We start from the raw sequence: 25,626 nt of genomic DNA, 5'->3' as shown, positions 1-25,626 counted from the left end.
TGGATGGTTAGTCTGACGTAGGCTAATGTGGGGAAGATTGACACTGCAGCTTGCTACAAGCTAATTTTGGTGTAGACACACCCTGCAAAAGATGTGGACAAATTAAAATAAGATGATAAATAAGTGTAGGGCTGTTATAACAATGAAAGTGATCCATTGTTCTCCATTTTCACCAAAGGTAGGAAAGACATAATGGATTTATGGGAGATTTAGCTTAGATATTAGGAAAAGCTTTCTAACTATAAGGGTTATTAAGCTTTGGAATAGGAAACCATGGGAGGTTGTGGATGCTTAACAAGCCCCTATCAGGGATTGTCTTGGTTGTGCCTCAGTGTTGGGGACTGGACTAGATAACTTCTTCAGGTCTTTTTCAGCCCCACATTTCTATGACTCTATTATTATCATCAAAGCGACATAAGTATATGCAGTGTTTTACAATGAACAAAATCCCTACCCAAAGGACCTCACAATCTGAAGAGATGTGCCAGGAATAATGCAATGAGGAAACAGTCGCGCGGAGAAACAAATGGGTGTTTGACACAAAATTTCTTGATTTCTACACCTGTTTACTTCCACTCCTCTCTTTTCTGCATGTTGATGAGTGTGCACATGCTTATGTTGTATGCATGTTTTATTATGAACTACTGGCCTGTAGTTATTCTGAGAAGTGAGGATCCTGCATCACAGCTTTTATCACGCTTGCATCATTCTTCCACTTGGGGGTTAGAATTAGACTCTGTGGGCCTCATCTTCAGGTGTAAAAAGGACAGAAACAATTGTTGGGAAATAGCCCACTGTGCCAGGAGATTATAGTCAATGAAAAGCTAGTGAAACTGTTCTAAAGCTGGCTCCCTTCACAGCTTTTGACAGACAGGGCATTCCTGAGGTAAGGAATGGCTGTGAAGATGCATGGTCCCAGCTCACAGCACTCTAGGACTTTTTAGCTTCCCCAACCCCAGACTGGTCCTGGATAGCCCAGGTATATAAGCATCTTAAAGCTATCTTTGCAACACCCACTGTTCTTCTGTGTTCTTGGTATAGAAATGAAGCAACTGAGAATCAAGGTCTGTGAGTGCTATGGCTGAGAACTCAGCTGTGATATATATGTATAAACTTTGCAGGCACTTCATGGTAAAGACATTGAACTGGATGCAACCCTGTCCCTATTGAAATCAGGGGCAAAACTCTGACGTCTGTGGGGCTAAGAAGCTTCATTTTTCACTGGAAGCTTCATTTTTCTCCTCAGAGAAGCCTTGATCTTATGGATGTAAATGCCAGTGATGTCACTGGGAGATGTACTTCCAAATCAAAGCTGTATATGACCATAAGACAGAGCTGGTGTTTGGCTACATGATTCACTTTTGAAAAGTGGTGTGCTGTCCATTGGCTTTGCAAAGTGCATTCTAAATCTCTGTAAAGGTTTGACGGAGAAGCTTAAAATATCAGTTGAAGAACCTTAACACCATTGTGCTAAGGGAAGATGCTTCCTCATGTATCTTTAAGATATGCTATGGCAAGAAGATGAAGAAATATAACGTGGTATCTGCAGCAAAAGGTTTCACCAGTTTAACCGAAGTTGCTATAGTGCAGGACTTTTATTAAACGAATGCATCTCTGTGCACAGACCAGGTCTAAACCAGCAGAAATTAGATATAAAATACGTTTGTGTAATGAGATGGGCTGGTAGCCCAGTCACATGCTACAGCCAAGTTTGACTCCTCAGTTATGACTGGGAAATTGAGTGCTGTAGAGGAATCAAGGTCAGTCTGTGATGGGAAAAGGCTGGGGTTTGGGTTTACATGAACTCTTAACCCTGGCAAAAACAAAAAACAATGATGGTGGGCTTTGCAGGGCATCCCATTCAGCCCATCTTACTGAAGGAAAATTGTTGGGATATGGGGCCTGAGAACAAAGAGTAGTTTGTTGCTTTTCTATGGTGGGTAAGGTAAACTGAGACCCAAAGGAGTGTGTAGTAGGCTGATCCCTAGCATAAATGATAAACTTTTTCCTGGAAACAAACATCTGTGGAGTGTCTTAACTAACATGCTGTTATGTTTGTTAACTTGAGTTAATTGGTCATTCAATTAACTTGAGTTACAACAGGCCCACAAACACTCCCTTGCAGACAAACAAAAAAGTTAAGAGTCTGATTTTCATGAGGGCTGAACCCTTCTTCCCCAGCTTGAGTCATAGTCAATGGAAGGTGAGGGTATCTTGCCCAATATCTTATAGCAACTATTCAGTGATCATCAGAAATAGCAACCAGAAGTTTTAATCCCAAGCGCTTTCTCTCACAGTAGATAGCTTCAGAGGCTAAATTAAGAAAGGCGCATCAAGTTTAACTCTGCATTTCTTTGATTTTGTTAAAGTCAGATTCTTATCATTTTATGTGGAGAGTTTTTTGTATCTGTATAACATATATATGATCACAGCTATTAAGATTCTGCTTTCATATGCGCTGTTCATGTTCATAAAGTAAACATTTTTAAATGTGGAAACATGCATTTTTTAAATGACTAAACCAATGGACATGGCTCTTTATATGAATAATTAATATTTGTTTTATCTCTTGTTGCATATGAAGAACAAGTTAAATTAAAATAACATTTTCCTGGTCTGTTCAATTCTCCTTGTCTTTAATCTTTCATTTAAATTAAAGATAGTTTAATAAATTCAGTCCTTTTATCCCTCACTCTCTCGCTCTCTTTTTATCAGCTGCATGGCCCATAGGAGCACACAGACAACAGCCCATCAATATAACCTACAGTTTAGTCATATCATAGTGCACATTCAGTGCAAGGCTAATTCAATCTCTCTTCTCTGGATTTTCAGTTCTTAAAGGGACCATTGCTTAGTAACCAATGCCTGTTGTCTGGAGCACATGATTCTGCAACCTTACCTGCTAGTAAGGTGCTGACATGATCCACTTTTCACCACAGTGACTGGAAAGGCATCCATTGACTTCAATGGAATTTGGATTAAGACCCTGAATACGAACATCTACACACTTTTTCTCAAATATTCAGTATTGCTGATCATTCCTGATGTCCACATCACACAATAGTCATATGTTCACTGGTCTTTACTCCATTTCAGAATCTACCTCCTATCCTACAAGAGCCCCCAGAAACCTTCTCCTTTCATCAGTCTGATATACATTTTTCATGATCCTTACACTTGTGAAATTCCTGCATTTTCACAGTGGGCTGCCAACAACTATAATAGTCTCACTGCACCTAATTCTCTCTCTTTTTCTGTCTAAACCCAATTTCATTTTTAAGACAAGAGCTGTTTTTTCCACTTGGCATGTGACTCCTAATCTTGCCATGAATATAACAATCAAATCCTGTCATTTGAACCTCACATCATTTTTCCATAGTCAGTCATTCACCAGTCAGTTTATTTATTGTACCTTGCTTATTTGTACAGGCTTTAATTAGACTTTGGGTTTTTTAAAAATACATATTTAGGTATTTGGTACATGGCAATTGAAAATACATATATACTGTGGGGAGGGTAGATCCATATTTTTATCATAACAATAATCAGTATAGCAAGAAATAAACATATTTATTCAGGTAACTGGAAATTTGTGGTTGGTTTTCTATATTAATCTTTAAAGTACACTATGGACTGAAAAGTTACTATAAAGTTGGCATTCTGTTATTTGACATCACTGTTCTTTGTATCACATTGAACGCTTTGAGTGTCTAAAACAACTTTTACACCTGCCAATCCTTCAGAACCATCATACCAGCCAAGTGAAAAAATAAACTAGCTTATTTTTGTCCCAGCTTGTGCATTAAAAATTGAATTTTGATCAGTTATAGTGAATCCATATAAGACAATGAGATTTATTGAGGTATCATTGAGGCATAATTTGGACTGCAGAACTATTATTACTATTATTACCTTGTAGATCCCAGGGGGTACATCTACACTGCATGACTATTTCAGAATACCGGAGGAATCCTGAAATAGCTACTCCTGCATCTATACAAGCTACCCCTTATTTTGACTATTTTGCCATCCTGGTAAACTTCGTTGCACAAGGGATAAGGGAGAAATTATTTTGAAATAGATTCGAAATAAGCTACACTATGCATAGCAAATTGCATATCTTATTTTGCATTTAGAGTGCTGTGTAGACATACCCAATCTGAGTTTGCAGGGTGGGAAGTTAAGGGAGAAAAAAATATGTATTTTTCCTTCAAAACTGAATAGGGTTGATAATGGATAAGACTGAGACACATTAATGTGGAACCTCAGTTTTCAGATGTCTATATTTAAAAGTATGAATGGCCATAGAAAGCTTATTTTTGTCTTTGTCCTCTACCCTCTATTCATTTCAACTATTCTGCTTGCAGTTACCAGTTTATTTTAACCCTAGCCACAAAGGCACATGCACGGCTATCATCAGCATGGTGATTACTGAGACATGGTGAAAACTCTGATTTTTAAAATGTTCTTACTGGTTGCAGAAAAAAATGCACATATTTCTTTGTTACGGTTGTATAAAGAGATCAAACTCCACAATGACCATTATTCTATAGCACAGTTTTAATTCATACTATATTGAGGAAAAATGTTGATGTTGGGCTAGAAATCACACAATTAAACGACGAAAATTTACCATGCTTAGGTTGCTTGATTTGAGTGCAGCTTGACAGCTTGACAAACAATTCAAGGGTGTCTTTTGCACTACCCTTGTCCTAGGGTCTCTCTGCACCAGGGCAATCTCCTACAATGGTTGGAGCAACCTGAGGGTTGCTCTAACTTTTGCCACTTGCTAATGGCCTCCAGGGACCATGAGAGCAGGGAGAGACCCTAATGGCACAGGGAGGCCCAGCTGTACCCTCTATCATGTTCCCCATACTAGCAGCTGTGGGAAGGAAGTGAGTAGTGTAGAAGCTGTTCAGTAGTGCTGTGCCATTTGAGGATTCCTCTGTGCAGGAATCCTGAGTGCTGAAAACCAAAGCTACCCTTAAGTATTCTTGCATCCCGGAAGTGAAAGATTGGGTTTCAGTCATCCTCACAGGTGCAGATGGTGAAATTTGCAAAGCTCACATCACAGGAGAGCAACTTGAAAGCAGAGTCAGAGAGTTCTATGGCAGCCTCATCTTTCAGGTGGTCTAGCTGTAAACAACCCTCCTTTCATCTGGCCACAACCCATTTCTGATCAGCATGGCTGGCTCAGTTCTACTTCACCTGTAGCATAGAAGTTATGCACGACATGCAGTGAGCTGGCATCTGCCAGTGGAATTCTAACAGTGACTCCAAGCCCGATAGCTTCTGAGCAACCGCTTTTTATCACTCCTTTGTCATGTACAATATATAAGAATTGTTAGGCAACTTGATTATCTCATAAAATAAATGCATTTGTAACCCACACACCTAGGCTATGTCTACACTCTCAGCTTCTTGTGCAAGTATGGCCATTCTTACACAAGAATCCTCAGAGCATCTACACTGCCTGCCCACTCTTGCGCAAGGAAATTTACAGTATGGTGTGGTAAGAGAGGGCTTCTTGCACAAGAGCTATGCTCTTTTTTAACAGGTGTAAGCCCTCTTGCCAGTAGCTCTTGTGCAAGAGGGCAGTGTGGACGCTTGGCAGGGCTTTCTTGCGCAAGAAAGCCCTATGGCTAAAATGTCCGTCAGAGCCTTCTTGCGTAAGAGAGTATCCACGCTGCCATGGGAGCTCTTGCACAAAAGCACAGTGCGCACATGGCAGTGTGAACGTTTTCTTGTGCAAGACATTCTTGCACAAAAACCCTTGCGCATGATGTTCTTGCGCAAGAAGCCGCAAGTGTAGACATAGCCCTCGTGTAGTTATTGAGCAATGCAAGTAGTACCTAGACCACAGCAATAGTTAAAACCAAGAGACCTCTACAGCATGGGCTAGGAGTCAGCTAGCTTTTAGCTTAGAGGGTAGAAGCTCCTATACTCAGTTTTAGAGGCCCCAGGTTCAAATCCGCCTGTTGGTGGTTACACATTCTTTGACTTAAATCAACAGAGAGCAAAAATAATCTTCATCAATTGTTGCTAGAACAAGCTGGCTGTGTCTAGACTGGCAAGTTTTTCCTCAAAAGAAGCTGCTTTTGTGGAAAAACTTGCCAGCTGTTTACACTGGCCGCTTGAATTTGCTCAAGAACACTGATGAACTAATGTAAGATTGTCAGTGTTCTTGCGGAAATACTATGATGCTCCCACTCAGGAAAAAGCCCTCTTGCACAAATGCTTTTGCGCAAGAGGGCCAGTGTAGACAGGTAAAAACTGTTTTACGCAAAAAAGCCCCGATGGCGAAAATGGCGATCGGGGCTTTCTTGCGCAAAACCGTGTCTAGATTGGCATGGATGCTTTTCCGCAAAAAGTGCTTTTGCCCAAGAGCATCTGTGCCAATCTAGATGCTCTTTTCCGCAAATGCTTTTAACGGAAAAACTTTTCTGTTAAAAGCATTTGCGGAAAATCATGCCAGTCTAGATGCAGCCACTCTGTTTCTCAAGCTGCCTCTTTTTAGGTTGGCTTGGGTGAAAGTTCATCTCATGTTAGCCAGCCAAGCAAACTGTTGTAGTTGGCTGGCTGGTGTGAATGGGAGAGGAAGAAATAGGCAAGCAAATGGTGATATTAGGAAGGTTATCAATAATAGCTGATTGGCAACCACACAAATCAGAAAGGAGAAGATCCAGTGGTTCAGTTCTAGCACTTGCTATCAAGAGACCTGAGGTCTCAGCCAAGCTCTATCATAGACTTGCTGGGTGAAAAAATGTTAATTTCTTTGCTTGTACAACGTTTGGTACACTACTTGAAGTTAGTCAAACCCTCTCATTCAAAAAGACTTTTTGACAAAAAGCAACTTTTTTGAAAACAAAATTTTAACTGAACTTTTTTTTCTCATTTGTCAAGGGGAAAAAAAACAACAACCAGAAAAACTAATAAATTTTCATTTTCAAAAGCAACTCTCCAAGTTTCCTAAATTTTGAATGATTGGATTTCCCCCTCTCCCTCCTTTCCATTTTTTCCTTTTGTCCGTGGCAACATAGAAAAAGGAAGGAATAAAAATGTGTCAAAAAGGTTAATGTTTATGGTTTTACAGGATTTTGTTGTTGTTTCTTTTCTAATAAAAAAACATTTGAAAAAAACCCAACATGTTTTATTTACCCCCAAAAACATACTTTTAGACCAGCTCTAATGGTTATCTGATTTCTGTGAACTGCTTTGTAATATATGGATCAAAAGTACTAACCCACAGAGAGCTGGAGACTAGATGGAAAAATGAAGAAAGCATTTTTCTGGCCTCTTGCTTATCTACATCTTGCTAAAGGTACTAATAAACAAATATAAAATGTAGAAAAAATGCCACTTCATTTTAGGAGATCAGGAATTCAAACTTTCCTAGTAACCTGTACCAAGACCACTTAGCCTAGATATCCATAAGCACAAAAAATGGTGTAGCAGTTGTTCCATTAGAGATCCAGACAGATAAAACATTTGCTGTGGCACTCTGTGAATGTGTTGCAAGGACTATCATTTTTCAATGATGGCCAGAGACTGGAGAAATCTGGCCTGAGTGTTGGCAGGTGATGGGGAAATTCCCTTGGAGAATTTGCTGCTGCCTTTCCTCCTCAGAAGGACACATCCGAATAAACCAGTAACACCAGAATGTTATTAACATAATCTCTCCCTCGCCTCTAGTGAAAACACTTAGAAAGCCAAATGTGTAAAAACAAATGTAATTAATGAAAATATAGCTCCAAGACCTCATCTACCAAGGGTTTACAAGCTTAAGTGCAGGTATGGCCAAATTGCTCCAGATTTTTGCAAGTGAAAAGGTAACAGGTGATAATGAGGATTATCTTCAACTATCAATTGGCCCTCTACTGTTCTGAGAGACCTTAAAAGAGAGTGCAGGAGCAAAAGAGGAGGTTTCCTTTGGGAATGAAATGGAGAAAGGGCATTTTTGTTAGCCATGAAAACCTAGGAAAATGCTACTAGATTTACTTCTGTTAAATTTTCATGTAAGATAAGAGTAGTAGTTGTAGGAAAAGGGGGAAAACCACAAAACTAAGGTGGCTGTAGCTTGCTGTTTTTATCTTCCTAAAAAGTAAAGAGGGCTGATCAACAGTGCTTTTCTCCTTTCAAATTCTGATTTCTGGAGCTCATTGTTCCAAATTTGTACCTTATTATATCTCAATGACATAGTATTACACATCCACTCTTTATTATACAGTTAAGATATACTTAACCTTTTTTGCTTGAGTTTTTCAGTGATTTCTTGTAATGTTTTTTTTTATTATTCCCATATGTACACAAAGTGCATTTTAGTGATGGGTACACATAAAAATCAAATGCTTATTCAGGTGTCATGAGACTTTCAATCCAAAGCTAATACCCTTATTTAAGGAAGAATGGTTTAGAAGTTTTATTTAGGAGTTTTAGATACAGGATCAGGAGTCAGGTCTTAGAGTTCTAGGTTCTTTTCTTTGCTTTTCTGTTGTACTGCTGTAACCATGGGAAGTCACTTAACCTCTGTCGCCTTATCTGTAGAACAGAGGATTCTTATCTCTCACATAGGGATGTGACTGGATTCAATGTAGCACAGAGTTTATTGATACCAGTATTTCCTGATTTCAGATTAGTTGGGAATAACATAAAACTAGCCTTTCTTATATTATCACTCATGATGCTGGGGAAAAAATCCATTTATATATTAATATATGTATGTAAAGGGGGAAGAAACAGTTGATAAAACTTTCTCATATCCCTCTTGGGAGATTCTGTATTTGATTTGGAGAAAGGTTTGGGGTTTGATCACTTTCACATCATGAAATTCTGTATGGAATTTTTGCAATAGGGTTGTTCCAACAAGTGGCTTTAGCTTCTCTCTGTTCCTAAACTAGTTGTGTTGCCTGATTCCCCAGGTGCATTTTGGTAATAGGCATATTTAGGGAGTGGATATACTTCAGCACCAATTCTTCACTGTTGTTAACAATCTTCAACACAGCCCAGTCTGAAAGAAGTTGAAAATGAGAATATAGATGCTAAACTGAAATGTCAATGAGCTTAGAGTTAACATTTAACACTAGACTCTGGAATTAATCTTTCTAGAGCTATACTAATAGATTATTGACTATTTAAGATGTTAAAGGATAATTGAATTCAAAGCTTGTCAGAGGTGAATTATTAGGTTTAGACTTTCATGTGGCAATGTGGGGGCAGAGTCACATTTGCTAAAAGAAGCCTTGGTAGCAGATGTCCCTTCGTACATATGAGCTCTCTGTCTTCCTAGCACTTACAGAAATGGATGCCTATAGACATTTACTCTCTTGTTAATACTATCTGTATGTGTGTGAGGAGATGTGAGGACATATATGCACACATTTTCCTGTAGCATAAATGAAGACATTTGTGGCTGAAGACTTTATGGAAGAAATGGGTATGAAGGAATAAAGGGAAAAGAATGTGTGCAGTGTCAGGCTGTGCTAATCAATTAAGAGAAAATAGGTTAATAAATCATTAATAATAATAATTATGATGGTGATCATTTTGTTTTGTAATATTCAAAAGCTCCATTCAGGTTTAAGAGTCCGTTGGGGGTGAGCACTGTACAAATAATGGCTAATGACACAATTGCTAACCTGGGGAGCTAAATTCCTCTCTAGAGGAATGGGCTCACTGTAATGCTGCCTGCTGATAAATTTTCAACATAAAATCGATCTGCATTTGATAGGGTACAGAGGGTCTTGAGCTTTCTCTGGGTGCCCAGAGGCAGTGCAGGGGAAGGAAGGAGCCTGCCAGCCAGGCTGTTGGTGAGCTGAATGATCTGACCAGGGGCTGGTTCTCCACATAGCACTGGGAGCAGGACACCATATGAAGGAACAGTTGGGGACTGGGGGTATGTGAATGGACACAGCAGGAAGAGGACAGCGAGAGGAGAAGCATGTAAAGGGCAGGTAGGTGGGCAGCAGAGGTGACAAGTAATTATCCACTGCCTGCCTGAACTCATCAGCCACTGCAGCAAGCAGCCAGTGCTGGCTGCAAATGAGGTAGGGAAGGAGGAACCTACTGGCCAAAAGCTGGCATGTAGAGGGACTGCACTGATGGACCAGCAAGGGGAGCAGCTGGCCCCACAGGCTGCAGCTTTGCCTGACTACCAGCTTTGCACACTCGCTCTTATAGTGAGCCACTGGACTCTCCCCCCACACACATTCACTGCTAGCAAGCAATGAATACCTGTGGTAATTAGCAAGTAAAGATGTAGCCATCAATTGTAGGACCAACCAGTACTTATGGGAAGAGAGAGAGACAGAAAAATAGGTTTAATGTCAGTACCGAGTATATTAATTGAAACTGAAGCTAGGAATAGGATTGTCGGACACACAGATGAACACAATGGCTGTGTCTAGACTGCATCCCTTTTCCGTAAAAGGGATGCAAATTAGACACATCGCAATTGCAAATGAAGCGGGGATTTAAATCCCCTCTGCTTTATTTGCATAAAAATGGCTGCTGCTTTTTTACAGCTCAGAGCTTTACCAGAAAAAAGCACCAGTCTAGACGCGGATCTTTCGGAAAATAAAGCCTTTTCCGAAAGATCCCTTATTCCTTATTTTAAGAGGAAAAAAGCGGCAGCCATGTTTATGCAAATGAAGTGGGGGGGATTTAAATTGCAATGTGTCTAATTTGCATCCCTTTTACTGAAAAGGGATTCAGTCTAGACACAGCCAATATGTTAGGGGAAAGTCAGCATAGTTTCTGTAAAGGAAAATCATGCCTTACTAATCTACTAGACTTCTTCTTTGAAGGGATCAACAAACATGTGGACAAAGGGGGATCCAGTGGATATAGTATACTTAGATTTCCAGAAAGCCTTTGACAAGGTCCCTCACCAAAGACTCTTAAGTAAAGTAAGTTGTCATGGGATAAGAGGGAAGGTCCTCTCATGGACTGATAACTGGTGAAAAGACAGGAAACAAAGGATAGGAATACATGGTAAGTTTTTAGAATGGAGAGAGGTAATTAGTGGTATTCCCCCCAAGGGATCAATCCTATTCAACTTATTTATAAATGATCTGGAGAAAGGGGTAAACAGTGAGGTGGCAAAATTTGCAGATAATACTAAACTGCTCAAGATAGTTAAGAACAAAGCAGTCTGTGAAGAGCTTCAAAAGGATCTCACAAAACTAGCTGATTAGGCAACAAAATCCATGGTACACCCACACCTTGAATACTGCATACAGATGTGGTTGCCTCATCTCAAAAAAGATATATCAGCATTGGAAAACATTCAGGAAAGGGCATCAAAAATTATTAGGGGTTTGGAATGTATACCATATGAAGAGAGATTAAAAAGACTGGGATTTTCATCTTAGAAAAGAGGAGACTAAAGGGGATATGATAGAGATCTATACATTAATGACCGATGTGGAAAAAGTGAATAAGAAAAAGTTATTTACTTGTTCCCATAACACAAAAATGAGAGTGTCACAAAATGCAAGTAATAGATATCAGGTTTAAAACAAACAAAAGGAAGTTTTTCTTCAAGCAGTGCATAGTCAACCTGTGGAACTCCTTGCCAGAGGATGTTGTGAAGATCAGGACTTTAACAGGGTTTAAAAAAGATCTAGATAAATTCATAGAGGTTAGGTCTATCTATGGCTATTAGCCAAGATGGGTAGGAATGATGTCCTAGTCTGTTTGTCAGAGGCTGGTAATAGATGACAGGAAAGGGATCACTTGGTGATTTCCTGTTCTATTCATTCTCTCTAGGGCATCTGGTATTGGCCACTGTTGGAAGACAGGACACTGGGCTAGATCGACCTTTGATCTCATCTAGTATGGCTGTTCTTATGTAAAATATGGGACAATTTGCCCATTTTAAAAAAAGTAGGGACATCTACAGGAGGGCTTAAATATAGGACTGGCCTTTGAAAAATAGGACACCTGGTCACCCTAAACCACACTCAATTGTCTCTTGCTAATGGACTATTGGCTCTGTGTCTGGCCTCTTCATTGTTCATGAAAAATAGTCTTTTTTCAACACGAACACATCAATAATAAATCTACAGTCTATTTTCTTAATTTCAGCTATAGAGAGGGTCCATGCATCATTTAGGGTATGCACATTTAGGGGATTACAAGTTTTCCAATTAAAAATTTTGCATAAAGCATATTTGAGTTATGTCATATTCCTATTGATAGGTGTATTTCCGTAAAGAATATGAGGTGTAATGTCACAGCCCCCTTACCTCTTAAAGGGGTAGCTACACTATTTCCAGTTCTACCAAAGCCCCAACCCAGCCAGTGAGGTGAGCATTTGAAAATATCTGATCCGGTGTTAGCTAATGGGCTTAAATGGCAGCAAAGGCAGTTCAGGTTGGACATTTGGAAAAACTTGCTAATTGTCAGAGTGGTTATAAATTGCCTTGAAAGGCTGTAGAATCTGTCTACAAACTTGCACGGACATACCACTATTGGGCTCTCTAAACCTTAAGAATATAAGAACATGGAACTGGAAGAGACTTCAGAGGTTATCAAATCCAGTCCCCTTCCATAGCAGGCAACAATGTCATACAATCCCAATCATAAACTTACGAAGCTCCATAATTAGGTCCCCCTCTCCCCAACTCTGATTAGGAGGCTATTCCAGAACCTCATTCCTCTGGTGATTAGAAACCTTCTTTTAATTCCCAGCCTTAAATTGACTCATGGTCAGTTCATATCACTTGTTTTTGTTCTTGTTCCAAGGACATGACCTTGCTCTTTGTACTATTAAATTTCATCCCATTTCTATTACTCAAGTTCTCAAACTAATTCAGTTCTTCCTGAATAATATTCTCATCCTTCTCTGTGTGGGTGATGCCTTCCAACTTTATGGCATCAACTCATCTAATAAGCACAGTCCTACTTTTTCTATCAAGATTATTAATATAAATATTAAATAAGATTGGTCCCAAGACGAATCCGTGATGAACTCCATTGATCTCATCTTAAGGATCTTGGGCTGGATTCATCCTGGATTCATCCACATGGAGGGTAAACAACCTTCTGAGAGTTTTGCTAATGGAAGCAATTGATTTTACAGCCGGAGATAAATAAATACCTTTCTGTGTAAGGCACCATTCAAGAGATGCAATGAATTAGATCAGAAGCACATGAATCACTGTGCCTTGCTCCTGGAAGATGTATGGCACTTGGGCCTGCTGCCTGGAAAACCAAAGTAATGAATGTGTTCCTTTGAGTATTTTGCATCACTTACTTTTACAAGCTACTGAGGACTTGGAGTGCCTGTTCTATTCTGTGAATTATTTATGATAAACTTCAGTGAGGCGGTCTTGAGATCACACCCTTTGCTACATCAGCAGACTTTGCAGCCTGCCATAAACCACTAGAACATATATACATATGTTGGAAAGGTAAATGAAAACCCACTCACTTCTTTTACAACTCCGTGACACACAACAGACTCCAGCCAGTTGTTCCTAACTTTTTGGCGTACTTCAGGAAATCAAGCTGTTGCTCATGCCTTTGCAAGTTAATAGGTTCCAGGCACATGGAAAAGGGTGAAATTAATCAGTCAGGGAGCCTAGAACAGCAATTAAGGAGGGATAATCTTAAAGCACTATCCTGAATAGGCACATTATCCCTCTTACGTGTCTCCAAGTTAAGTGGCAAAAACATCACAGGATTTTGTGACTTAATATAATTTATTTTCTAGACAATACAGTATATAATTAATCATCTTCTTGCCCTTTCTTAGCTAGATGGAACTGTGAATGAAACTACATGCTCATTAGTGAAATTAGCTTACAAAAAGCTTCACTTGACTTAAATCATATGGCCCAACTCATAGATTTGCTTCCTACATACAAAAGAGGCTGTAATACTAAGAATCTGCAGTGCAGGCACCTCTCTTGTATACAGAAAATCTGATATCTCTTTAATCTCATTGTGTAATTGAGCTGCTCCAATCTTCCCAGAGAGATCTGTAAATTGCTCTATATTTATTTCTTGACATGAATGTCAAATTATTTTCCCCAGATAAACTCAATAGTAACTACGCCACAAAAAGTTGTGCAAAAGTATCATAAAGATAAATAAACTATTCTTCTGGAAGATTTCAGCGATTTCTTGAAGATTTTTGTGTTTTAAACAGAGGAAGAAATCCTGGTCCAACTGAAGCCAACAGGATATTACATAAATATCAATGAGCCCAAAATTTCACACACTATTACTACATTTTCTTCACTTTTTTACTTTAATATAATTCAAATGGTAACTTTCAATTTTTATATAGAATGCCACCAATTCCATATTCATCAAACAGCTATTTCTGAGAAGTTAACGTATCCCTTTACTTCATGAAAAGACCATTTCTAGTAACCATTAACCCATTAAAGTTCTCTCAGCACTAATTCATATCTAAAAGTTGGAATTTAAATAAATAAACCACTGGGGGGAAAAAGCCAATTTAGAAGGAAAATAAACGTCTAAAAAAGGATTGGAAGCCTGGCTACAATATTATTTTCATTTGTAGCATCATAGGAAGGCAAGAGTTTAATGGCAATATTATATTCTGGGATTTTTGTAGTATTGCTAATTAATAAGTATATATATTTCAAGTCCAGAAGGAACATTAGATCATCTATTCTGAAATCCTGTATAACGTGGGCCATGAAATATCACTTAAGCTGCGCAGACCTTGTAACTGTTTAATGTATCCTGGGTTTTCCTAATATCCAACCAAGACCTCCCCCACCGTAACTTGAGACCATTGCTCCTTGTTCTGCCATCCATCACTACTGTGAACAGCCTTTGTCCATCCTCTTTGGAATCTCCCTTCAGGAAGTTGAAGGCAGCTATCGAATCCCCCCCCTCCACACACACCTCACTCTTCTCTTCTGCAGACTAAAGAAACCCAAATCCCTCAGTCTCTCCTCATAGGTCATGTGCTCCAGCCCCCTAATCATTTTGGTTGCCCTCCACTGGACCCTCTCCAATGCGACCAGATCCTTTCTATAGTTGGGGGCCCAGAACTGGACACAATACTCCAGATGTGGCTTCACCAGAGCCGAATAAAGGGGAATAATCACTTCTCTAGCTCTGCTGGCAGTGTTACTCCTAATGCAACCTTATATGCCATTAGCCTTCTTGGCTACAAGGTCACACTGTTGACTCATATCCAAACAGGAGCGACCTGAGGCCGGCTGCGGCAGCTGGCGCCCCAGGCGGGCGGCGCAATTGACGCCCATCCTGCACAGTCGTCAATGGCCATGCTGTCATCACGGGGGTGCAATGGTCTCAAGTTATGGTGGGGGAGGTCTTGGTTGGATATTAGGAAAAGCTATTGCACTAGGAGGGTGGAGAAGTACTGGAATGGGTTACCTAAGGAGGTGGTGGAATCTTCATCCCTAGAGGTTTTTAAGTCTCAGCTTGACAAAGCCCTGGTTGGGTTGATTTAGTTGGGATTGGTCCTGCCTTGAGCAGGGGGCTGGACTTGATGACCTCCTGAGATCTCTTCTAGCTCTATGATTCTATGATTCTACAACATGGTAACCTGCTCCATCCATAAATCAGTTGTATGCAAAGAAATGGTGGCACAGACATTTTAATCTTACAATAATTGAATATATTAATTTTTTTTGCAAACTGCATTGGTCCCTCCAATCACTATATAAATTTCCTTTTCAGGTGTATACAGTTCAGAAGAGGAAACTTTGAGAATGGAGTAGGCAGGCAGCGAAATGGGATAAACAATTTTTTGTCATAGCTCACAAGCGTCCAACACGTGAATTCAACAGGTATTGATCTTAGTCCAATCCAATCCCAGGTTTCCTTATCACAAAAATATTATTGCAAGCCATCATTAATTGGCAGACTTAGGCTATGTCTACACTATTACCTTATTTTGAAATAAGCTATTTTGAAATAATAACTCCCAAAATGACTGTTTTGAAATGGAGCATCCGCACTACAGAGAAGGCTTGAAATTAATCCCAGGCAGGCTCCCTTAATGTGAACATTCTACCTCGATTTAGAGCCCCAGGAAGCACTGGGCAGAAATTACTTTGAATGACTCTGGGGTTTAGTTATTTCGAAATAACAGCAGCTGAGCATCCACACTAACCCTATTTCAAAATAGCAATTTCAAAATAGGCATTATTTCTCATAGAATGAGGGTTTATTATTTCGAAATAACAAGACTGTTATTTTGAATTAATTTCAAAATGATGGGTTTGCTGTGTGGATGCTCACCTTGTCATTTTGAAATATTTCTGTTATCTAGACATGTCAATAGAGGAGCCAAAAACTGAATGGCTGCGACTAGACTGTCAAGTTTTTACACAAAAGCAGTTGCTTTTGCAGAAAAACTTGCCAGCTGTCTACACTGGCCACTTGAATTTCCACAAGAACACTGACGATCTCATGTAAGATTGTCAGTGTTCTTGCGGAAATGCTATGCTGCTCCCGTTCAGACAAAAGCCCTCTTGCACAAATGCTTTTGCGCAGGAGGGCCAGTGTAGACAACGCGGTATTGTTTTGCGCAAAAAAGCCCCGATCGCAAAAATGGCGATCGCCCCTCTTTTGCGCAAAACCGTGTCTAGATTGGCACGGACGCTTTTCCGCAAAAAGTGCTTTTGCGGAAAAGAGTCTGTGCCAATCTAGACACTCTTTTCCGCAAATGCTTTTAACGGAAAAACTTTTCTGTTAAAAGCATTTGTGGAAAATCATGCCAGTCTAGACGTAGCCAATAAGTATTGAGGCTGAACTACCCTCCTCATATAGAGGTTTGCTTCCTTAAATTTAGTCATGTAGCATATTGGCTAGGCAGTGTGTAGAAACTTGAACTGCCACTGCCTGAGCCATGAAGCATTTGTTCTAGAATTTTTTTAGCCCGATGCTGTCAAACAACTACTAAATTCACTTACAATAATTTATTGTATGTGGTTAGTTACTTACAATAACTAATCTATGATTTAGAAACTAACATAATTTATGACAGTGTTCAGAATTATAAATCCAAGTAAGGACTTTTTAAATTTCACTTACTCTAACAGTAATAGCAGCAGTTTATTGTATGCAAGTGCAAAGTATAATTATTATTGCCTGTAATTTCTCATAATTTCTTAGTCCAGCCATAGTATTTAGGAAGGAGAAACATTTCAGAAGGAAACCTAATAAACAATCCCAAACTATTCTGTGTTCAGGAACTCAACCCTCTATAAAGAAAAAACATTTTTCTCTCAAGACTCCTTTCCTTACCCAGGTTGCTTATACTTCTTTTGCCTTCATGAATAATACCACTTCACTTATCACCCCTGATATTCTAATATCTAAAGCAAAAGGTCTCTAAGGGTATGTCTAGACTACATGGCTCTGTCGATGGAGCCATGTAGATGAGTTTACTAGACATAGGAAAATGAAGCGGCGATTTAAATAATCGCCACTTCATTTACATCAAAATGGCCACCGCGCTATGTCAATCAGCTCTTTGGCAGCACAGCAGGGCAGTATGGATGTGCTGCAGTCGATGAGGGAAGCCTTTGTCAACCGCTCCAGTATGCCTCATGAAATGATGCTTACCGGAGCGGTTGACAAAGGATTCCCTTGTCAACCACGGTGCATCCAGACTGCCCCGCTGTGCCGCCAAGCAGCTGATCGGCACAGTGCGGCGGCCATTTTGATGTAAATGAAGCGACGATTATTTAAACAGACCCTTCATTTTCCTATGTCTAGTAACTCATCTACATGGCTCCATCGATGGAGCCATGTAGTCTAGACATACCCTAAGTTTCTGGGTCCCAGAACTATGACACTAACTTTAACACTTTCACATTAGGCCACTTTAATGCACTCAGCGTGGGACAATGTTTTCAAGGATAGTCAGAAATATAAGGTGGTGAAGAATGTGGCTCCCTGCTATTTAAATGGTGTTTCTCAGAGAGACAACATGTCTTTCATATAACAGCTTCTAATAAGTTACCAGGTAGAATTTATAATGGTGGTGTTGACGTACGCTGTGTGCGCCTTGGTGCCTGAAAAAGCACCTGTGTGATACTGCAGCATGTGAAACAGCAGGAAACTTCTGCTGGAATTCCCCAGTTGAAAAGCTCCTAGCAAGTATTCTTCCATGAACACTACTCAGACTGTCCATGATAAGCCTCCCCTTCTTCCTACAACAAAGCTGGAGATTTTGGCTTCTGACAATCAAGATCTAGGTGTCTGAAGATGGGCATCCAGAGACTGACACACACAAAAATAGTGGTCATTTTAAAAGTAAGCCTTCCACGACTTGTCCAAAGTCACAGTCTGTTGTTGAGACAGCCATAGACAAAGCTGTCCTGCACTTTGGGGGGGCTCTGCAGCGCCCCCCTCAATCATCCTATGGACAGGGCCCAAAGTGGCTTGGGAGGTTACCATGGTTCACAGTGCAGGGTGGCAGCAGGGGTCATCTCCTCCCTCCCCCCCCCCCCCACACACACTACCCTGCCCATTGCCTTCTCCTAGCCCGCTGTGCTCTGCTTCACTGCAGCAGCAGGAAGCAGAGCATCCCCGGCCTCAGGACACTCCATTTCCCACCACCATGAAGAAGCAGAGCACTGCAGGCTGGGAGAGAGAGTGTAGAGGAGTGGAGCAAGCCTCCAGGTTGCTCCAGCTCCTGCTGCCATGATGAATGTGGGTGGGGAGCTGACACCTGCTGCTGCCCTGTGCCGGGCCCCTTGATAATCCCCTATTTTGCATTGTTTAGGGGAGGGTGCTTTGAGCAAGGGTGTGGAACAGGGGGTGAAGAGATGGGGCTTGAGGAGCGGAAGTAGGGTGAGGGTGGAGCAAAGGCGGCACGGAGCCTGGGCTCCTCACTCTCCTAAGCATGGCACTGGCCATAGAAGCAAGGGCTCCCAGCCTTGCATTCTAACCCTAAGTCTACCTTCTGTGGTAGTGAGCTTGCCCACATTCTTAACCTACTCCTAGCTTTGCCTGAGTTAATATTTTTATTTAGATAAAACTTCTTTCCCCACGCATCTTGTGTAAAATATCTGGCTTCTGGTTCATGGCAGGAGCTCTGCTGTGTGTTCAGATAACAAAATGAAGTATTGTGCAAATTAGCATCCAGGAAATCCTCAAGTGAATGAGAGGGTGGATTGCATAATGAGAAACTGAGATCAAGGGCCTAAGATGGCATGGTTCTCTTCTGAGAGAATATTTATGTTGTATCTGTGTGAAGGAGAAGGCAATGTTATTCTTGAATAAGAAGTTTTGGTGCAGAGAAGAATCTTCACTGGGAGCCAGCAAGACATTTCCCCTGTAATACAGAATTCAGAGGGGGTAAAATCATAAGGAGGGATTAGCACCCCACAGTGCATATATTTGGGGGTTGATGTATGTTTCTGTCCCCCACCCCCAAATATCTCATGGAGGTGAGAACTGGGAGAAAAGCTGACAGGTACAGAGGAGCTTTCTGACATCCCTTAGGGAAGGATTTATTAAGGGGTTTCTCTATATCCTAGTAAAGAGACGAGGCTTGACATTGACAAAGTACAGGTAGGAGCTGAAGAGAATAAAAGACACATTAAATTACATCATATGAAGGCCATCAACTAAATATTGATGAATTTTTAAATGCTGACCTACAGATACTAAGATAAGTGGGCTTGACTGGGTGGTATTAAATGAAGACATTGGTATTATAGGCATCAAAGAAACTTGCTATAATGATAATAATCAATAGGACATGAAAATAGCAGGGTAAAAAATATACAGGAATGAAAGAATAGGTTATATGGAGGGGAATGCAAACATAGAGCCAAATATAGTACCAAACTTAAAGTAATCAAATTCTGCCATAGAATCTCTATGGATAAAAATTCCAAACTTGAAAAATAAGAGTGTGCCAGAATATACTACTGACTGCCTGACCAGGAGGATGATGGTGACTGTGAAATGCTCAGGGAGACTAGAGGGGCTACAAAATTTTTAAAGAAACCAACATGGGGATTTTAACTATTCCCATATTGATTGGGTACATGTCCCCTCATGAGAATACAGAGATAACATTTCTAAACACTACGAATGAGTGCTACTGGGAGCAGCTACTCTTAAAACCCCCAAGGGAAACGGCAATTCTTGATTTAGTCCTAAGTCAGGTACAAGTTCTGATCCAAGAGGTGAATATAGCTAAATTGCTCAGAAATATTGCTACAAAATAATTTAATTTAACATCCTTGTAAGGGGGGAATACAAAAGAAACCCACCCCAATTCCATTTAACTTTTAAAGGGGAAACTATAAAAAATGAGAAATCTAGTTAAATGGAAATGAAAAGGAACAATCACGAGAAGGAAATGCCTGCAAATTGCATGGAAACTATCTAAAAATACCACAATAGAGGTTTAGACTAACTATATACCTCAAATTACCACAAAAATGCCACCATATCTAAATGCCACCATATCTAAATAATAAGTTACCAGGTAGAATTTATAATGGTGGTGTTGATGTATGCTACGTGTGCCTTGGTTGCCTGAAAAAGCACCTGTGTGATACTGCAGCATGTGAAACAGCAGGAAACTTCCTCAAATTTATATCTCAAATTACCACAAAAATGCCACCATATCTAAAGAGAGTAAAAGAGGATTTTAATGACAGAAAAAAGCAAAACAAACTCCTTTAAAAATTGAAAGTCAAGTCCTACTAAAGAAAATAGAAAGAAACAAATTCTGCCACGTTAAGTGTAAAGGTATACTCATGCAGGCCAAAAAGGAATTTAAAGAGCAACTAGTAAAAGAAAAAAACCTAAAGAGCAATTCTATAAGTACATCAGAAGCAGTAAATTTGCAAAACAATCAAAATGCTAAAGGAGCACTTAGCGAAAACAAAGCTGTTATAAAGAAACTAAAATTAATTGTGGCAGGCTGGGGTAGTCAGCTTCCAGATGGCAACCACAAGATACGTCTGGACTTCTATTGCCTGTCTCATCTCCATATTCTGATGTAAAAGGATTAAGGTTACGTCTAGACTGCAGGCTTCTTTCAGAAGAAGCTTTTCCAGAAGAGATCTTCTGAAAAGACGTTTTCCAAAAGAGAGTGTCTACACAGCAAAAATGCATCGAAAAAGTGATCTGCTTTTTTGAAAGATAGCATCCACACTCAGTGGACACTATCTTCCATTTAAGTTGTGATTACTATAGATGGAGTGGCCACCTGGGCACCTGTGCTTTTTCCTCTTCTTTCAAAATAATTCCCTCTTCCCCATCCATTCACGCCTTTTTCTGAAAGAGCTCTTTCAGAAAATGGCTTCTTCCTCATAGAAAGAGGTTTCCTAATGTCAGAAAAACCCCTCTGTTCTTTTGATTTTTTGGTGAAAGGATACAATTGCAGTGTGATGTAAGTGAATTTTTTTTTTCGGAAAAATGGCATTTTTTCCAAAAAAACCTCTGTAGTGTAGACATAGCCTAAGACAAGCTCCTCACACAAGTCCAGGAAGGTGATCTTTCTGATGTGGAAATTCTGGGTCCACTTCTGATCATCCCTGGTATGTAGGACAATGTGGTCCCACCACTATACTCATGGCCTTGCACAGCATAATTCCACAATATTAAACCCTGCGTCCTCTGAGCATGTTTGGGATTAAATATTATAAATGATATGGTCAGATTTCTGATTCTAGGGTAAGAAAGTTTTATATCCACTATTGTAAATTTAATCTCTGAGGCAAATTACCACACCACATTCCACTAAAGACCAGTTGTTGTGGTGAGGAAGAGGGAAAGAGATGGGGGTGTAGAACTCAATTGGGCTTTATGGATGGTAATGAATATAATGAATTTCACTCAAAAATTAATTGGCAGCCAGTACAGAGTCCATAGCACAGATGTAATCTGCTTTGGTTGGTCTGCCCACAGGAGGAAACTACTTACATCTGACTTTTCAGCTGAGGAGATCTGCCTGTGTTGTGTCAAAGTGCTTTGTAATTCTGGGGTCTTCATTTTTTCTGCTCATGCACACCCAGATAGATTCAAACATTTGACCAAAACCACTTGTTTTCATTTTTGTTTGGTCTTGGATTTTGCTTCTCAGAAATAATCCCAATGATTGTCAAGGCATGGTCAACCAATCAGCTAGTATGAGTTGGCAGTTATTCCTGCTGTAATTATCGTATAGTTTTAGGAAACACTTAGGAACACGTCTTATTTGTAGATTTCAACCACTTAAAGTTGCATAAATGAAATAGATTTTGGCCACGCAAATTGATTCTGACAATCACACAACTATTCGTACATCTGTTATGCCTTTGCTCACTCTCCAAACTTATTTGGAGCTGTGTTTAAGCCACTGCACAATACTGTCTGTGCAAATCTTTAAACTGCTTTATGTTTGTGCAATTTTATTCCATTGCATGCATGCCAACCTGAAAATGCACTTGCAGGTGAAAGGCCCAGTTTTCAGGCATCTTTGGGTTTTCTGTAACACCTGTCATGGTAGTATTTAAGATTCACAGAACATTTTTACCTTATAGAACCTATACGTTTCAGGAGCATCAGCTTAGCACTCCTGATGTGTAAAAATACATTTCCCCCAATCTCAGGAGAACACACGAGCTGAATCATTCTCACCCAAATGTCACTGACTTTCCTTTCCGTTTAGGCTGTTGGCAGGGCAGCTCTCAGAGCCGGTGTCCAGGGATGCAGTACTTAGAAATAACATTGTTGTTTGATGAAGACAGTGAGAGCTTTTAGATTAAATGAAGGAATAAATGCTGTGCATGCTGTGCTGTGGGTGATGTGGATGGGTGGGTGGGTGCTTCTTGAGTGTTTCAGTGAAGTCTCCATTTTCTTTTTATAAGTTCTTCACTGTTGGGACCAAATAGTGTGTGCATTGCTGCCCTGTACCCATTCTGTCCATCCAGGTCCATACATACCATGAGAACAAGCCCAATAAGAGGATTAGCCATCACTAATATAGTTGGTAAAAATACCGTCTCTATTATGGATAAATAAGCATAGGAGTGTCAGCTTTTTGGTGCAGGAACCATCCTTTTGTTTTATGTTTGTCCAAGACCAAGTGCAATGGGTTCCTGGTCCATGACTAGAGCTCGTAAGAGCTAAGGTAATATAATTGATAGTATTTCATAATTCAATAATAACAAACGCCATAAGGCTTCCACTAAAGAGACTTCACTAAACTTTGGTACATGACCTGAGATTATGCTAGCAGAATGACTAGCCAGTGGAGACTGCACAGAAGCCACTAGCTTCCTTCTATCACATGAAGAGGGTTTGAATTTTTTCCCCCTCAACCTAAATCAGCTCTGCTGTACTTACTGTGTAACCAATGTATTTTCCATTCTACATAGTATTTCCTGACCCTTTATCCTGTTGCGTTTGCTAACTTAGAAAGCCTTCGTAAATCATTACTTGAAATCTTGACAAAATATAAGCACCCACAAGTTCAAATGTTCTGATGGTATTTTTGGATGAACATACATATATACATCCACCATTCCCACTAGATGCACTTAACAATACATAAAGCTCTTATTAGGATTTTGGGGGGGAGAGTAGCAAAATGATTCTTCGGAATTCAACACAAACTGAACTGTTTCATTTTACATGGCGAAACAGGGTCAAGATATCTTTCTATAGAGACCTACCATTTTCTTACAACTTAGGTTTTTCTCTATTATAAAATTGTTGAGACCCTGAAAACACCAGTTTCCATCCAAATCTTCCTGTGAATCATGCAACCATTAATTTCAAATGCTAGAGTTCCTCAATATGCTTCATCACACTTTCTTGGATTTGATATTGATTTGAGATGCATCCCCATATCTAAGAATATGCTGTTATTGTATTTATTGATTTTTAAACATTTTGAGCTTTTGAAGAGATGAAGTCTTCTATTCTTCTAGCTTCTGTGGATCATATTTAGAATCATAGAGCTGAAAGAGACCTCAAGAGGTCATCAAGTCCAGCCCCCTGCCCAAGGCAGGACCAATCCCAATTAAATCAACCCAGCCAGGGTTTTGTCAAGCCAAGACTTAAAAACCTCTAGGAATGGAGATTCCACCACCTCCCTAGGTAACCCATTTCAGTACTTCACCACCCTTCTAGTGAACTAGTTTTTCTTAACATCCAACCTAGACCTCCCCCACTGTAACTTGAGACCATTGCTCCTTGTTCTGCCACCCATTACTACTGTGAACAGCCTTGCTCCAGCCACTTTGGAACCTCTTTGAAGGCTGCTATCGAATCCCCCTCTCACTCTCCTCTTCTGCAGACTAAAGAAACCCAAATCCCTCAGTCTCATAGGTCATGTGCTTCAGCCCCCTAATCGTTTTGGTTGCCCTCCACTGGAACCTCTCCAATGCATCCACATCCTTTCTATAGTGGGGGGCCCAGAACTGAACACAATACTCCAGATGTGGCTTCACCAGAGCCGAATAAAGGGGAATAATCACTTCTCTAGATCTGCTGTCACTGTTCCTCCTAATCCAACCTAATATGCCATTAGCCTTCTTGGCTACAAGGGTGCACTGTTGACTCATATCCAGCTTCTCATCCACTGTAACCCCCATGTCCTTTTCTGCTGAACTGCTACTTAGCCAGTCGCTCCCCAGCCTGTAACAATTCTTGGGATTCTTTCATCCCAAGTGCAGGACTCTACACTTGTCCTTGTTGAACTGCATTAGGTTTCTTTTGGCCCAATCCTCTAATCTCTCCAGATCACTCTTGACCCTATCCCTGCCCTCCAGTATATCTACCTCTTCCCCTAGCTTAGTGTCATCCACAAACTTGCTGAGGGTGCAATCCATCCCCTCATCCAGGTCATTAATAAAGATGTTGAACAAAACCGGTCCTAGAACCGATCCTTGGGGCACTCCTCTAGAAACCGACCACCATCCTGACATCGAGCCATTGATCACTTCCCGTTGAGCCCAACAGTCTAGCCAGCTTTCTATCCATCTTCCAGTCCATTAATCCAACCTGTACTCCCTTAACTTGCTGGCAAGAATATTGTGGGAGACTGTATCAAAAGCTTTGCTGAAGTCAAGGTATATCACATCCACTGACTTTCCCATATCCACAGAGTCAGTTACCTCATCATAGAAGCTAATCAGATTGGTCAGGCACGACTTGCCCTTCATGAATCCATGTTGACTAGTCCTGATCACTTCCCCTATTCCAAGTGCTTCAAAATGGATTCCTTGAGTATCTCTTCCATGATTTTTCTGGGGACTGAGGTAAGCCTGATGGATCTGTATTTCCCTGGATTGTCCTTCCCTTTTTAAAAGATGGGCACTACATTTGCCTTTTTCCAGTCATCTGGGATCTCTCCCAATCTCCATGAGTTTTCAAACATAATGGCCAAAGGCTCCGCAATGACATTTGCCAATTCCCTGAGTACCTTTGGATGCATTAAATCCAGACCCAATGGATTTGGGTATATTTAGCTTTTCTAAATAGTTCCTAACTTGTTCTTTCCCCACCAAGGGCTGTTTACTTCCTTCCCATACTGCGTTGCCTAGTGTATTTGTCTGGGAGCTGGCCTTGTCCATGAAGACAGAGGCAAAGAAAGCATTGAGTACTTCAGCTTTTCCCACATCATCTGTCACTAGGTTACCTCCCTCATCCAGT

Source organism: Pelodiscus sinensis, chromosome 3 (assembly GCF_049634645.1).
Source record: "Pelodiscus sinensis isolate JC-2024 chromosome 3, ASM4963464v1, whole genome shotgun sequence".
NCBI lineage: Eukaryota > Metazoa > Chordata > Testudines > Trionychidae > Pelodiscus > Pelodiscus sinensis.
The sequence above is the reverse complement of the archived record's forward strand: the minus strand, read 5'-3'. Positions refer to the sequence as shown.